Genomic DNA, 2,915 nt, shown 5'->3' with positions numbered 1-2,915 from the left:
CTGTACGCTCCCACAAGCAACAACTTACTTCCCCCACACCCACACTGCTATCCCGACCCTCCCTGCCCCAGCCACACGCCCTATCTGGTTGCCTCTCCCATTGCAACTTCACTCGGGTTTGTACACAACCTTTTATCATGACTCGTCTGCAAAAGGGGTTCGGTTGTGCACTGTTGCATTCGCGCCCTATATTGAGTAAATAGCCAGCCTAAGTACAGCAGTGAATGAATTCAAGTATTTGCCTAAATCACGGTCGTTCACATATGATTTACACAACAGTTTAGAATGAAAACGTTTTTATTTTACTAAATCACATCCACAAAACAAACTGATGGCCACGTGATACTATGTCGGCGGCTCGTAGCCGCACCGACGGACCACGATCAAAAGACCCCGGCCTTTGCCCCCAACCTCCGTCCTGTGTCCGGTCATGTGACACTACATTAGTCAAACATATTATTTCTAAACATGACCATCATGCATTTACAATGTTACAGTCTTAAAATACGTAAAATTAAATACCTTATATTATTTGGTAGACAATCACCAGATTGAAACTTCCTGGCAGATTAAAACTGTGTGCCCGACCGAGACTCGAACTTGGGACCCTTGCCTTTCGCGGGCAAGTGCTCTACCAACTGAGCTACCGAAGCACGACTGACGTCTGGTACCAACAGCTTTACTTCTGCCAGTACCTCGTCTCCTACCTTCCAAACTTAAACAGAAGTACCGGGCGTGAGTCGTGCTTCGGTAGCTCAGTTGGTAGAGCACTTGCCCGCGAAAGGCAAGGGTCCCAAGTTCGAGTCTCGGTCGGGCACACAGTTTTAATCTGCCAGGAAGTTTCATATCAGCGCACACTCCGCTGCAGAGTGAAAATCTCATTCTGGAAACATCCCCCAGGCTGTGGCTAAGCCATGTCTCCGCAATATCCTTTCTTTCAGAAGTGCTAGTTCTGCATGGTTCGCAGGAGAGCTTCTGTAAAGTTTGGAAGGTAGGAGACGAGGTACTGGCAGAAGTAAAGCTGTGGGTACCGGCCTTGAGTCGTGCTTCGGTAGCTCAGTTGGTAGAGCACTTGCCCGCGGAAGGCAAGGGTCCCAAGTTCCAGTCTCGGTCGGGCACACAGTTTTAATCTGCCAGGAAGTTTCATATCAGCGCACACTCCGCTGCAGAGTGAAAATCTCATTCTGGAATCACCAGATTATTTACATGTTTAAGGGCACTCCACTTTTTGGCCGTTTCACCCCTCTTCTTTCGTTTAATCACGTCTTTGCCTGAAAGGTGTGGCATACTAAATACTCATTTTGCTCTACATAGATAGAAAACTGAACAGTACCTTCACAATAAAACACAATAACTTATTATGCTGAGGTTCTAAACCATCCTTACAAATTAATTTTTATATAAAACATGTTCTTTAATGTCCAAAATATTATCCCTGCTACTATGCTTTAAATTTGAGTTTTGAACTACTTTGAAGAACTCTTATCTTTATGGAGTACTCCTATTTCAGTGATAAGGTACCCAGCAAATCCAATGATTAGCAAGACAAGCACATCTTACATTATTTACGTATGTACCAAGTTATGCACTGAGACATAGGCAACTATGTAACTAAGTAATTCAATATGAATCTGTTATATGCTGCCTCCTCTCTTTATCAAGAAGGTGACTCCATAAATATATTGACTTGTGCTTGCTACACCCTAACTGTTCTTCCACAGTAAACATTACCACATCCAGCACATTAGTTATAGTATTACAGTATCCCTTGTAACCTCACACCATCATGCACTGCTGCTTGCAATCTGGCTTCAGAAACCAGAGAATGTGATCATGTGTATGTGTGAGATACGTTTACGTAAGTGTGAGTGCGTATGTTGTCATTTTCGACGAAGGCCTTGGCCGAAACCTCACTTTCTGATAGTCTTTTTCTTGTGCCTTTCTGCAACTCAGCATTTCAGCTATATGGAGAGTAAGAGCTGTCCTTCTCATAACATTGTTAGGTCACTCTTGTCTTGCTTTAGTTTCCTAGGACTCTGGGAGCTACGAAACAGTGCATTACATAACAGTTTATTTACAATTCTCTTTTAACCCATTGGCTTATACAGTCGGCTCACATCCGGTTGCAAGTTTCAAGTCCGTTATTACATTGTCAGCTGTGAGATGGACCGAGCAGCTAGAGCGTCTTCGTTGTGTTCCTTCTGTTTTATATACCACTGGAAAGGTGAGAAATCGATCTCTTTAGTGGTGTATAATACACACTATTTTTCGACGTTTTGCGAGTTATACGCAGTCGTTTTCCGGTTTTGTTAGGTTTATGCCATTAAGAAAACGCGCTCTAGAAATTGAGTACTGTGCTAAGAAAGGAAAAAGAAAAGTGATACGCAGTATGAGTGTGAGGAAAGTCTTGTGGCGTTGTACACGCCTTTATACTTTCGGGTATACCAAGCCAACAGAAATATCTAAAACAGTATTGTCTTCACTTTACATCACTTAGATAGTATGGATAGGTTTGTAAGGAATCTTTACCTAAATATCAAATAATCTTGAGAATTTAAATAAGAAATATATGCCCAGCTATGGGGAAAATATTAATAAATCATTTGGTTAACCTACAGATATTTGTTGAAAACGTCATATTCTCTTAACAAAAATGGCGGGGAGACCTCGCCTTTTGCAGAGAGATTTAGTGTCTCTACGCAACTATGCGAGGTTTTATTCTCTGCAGTTCCAGTCAAATCAGTGAATGTCTGAGCCACAAACGGCAAGAGCCTTCAACAGTCCCTCCTTTGAAGCGAACGTTGTCACATTTACTGTAATCTTCGTGCATCTGGAAGTTGAGTGACGTGTAAAAATATGCAAATCGTTAGGATCAATAAAAAATTGTTGTCACGAAAAGTAGCTTTTATAATAAG

The sequence above is a fragment of the Schistocerca gregaria genome, chromosome 10, assembly GCF_023897955.1.
Source record: "Schistocerca gregaria isolate iqSchGreg1 chromosome 10, iqSchGreg1.2, whole genome shotgun sequence".
Lineage (NCBI taxonomy): Eukaryota > Metazoa > Arthropoda > Insecta > Orthoptera > Acrididae > Schistocerca > Schistocerca gregaria.
The sequence above is the reverse complement of the archived record's forward strand: the minus strand, read 5'-3'. Positions refer to the sequence as shown.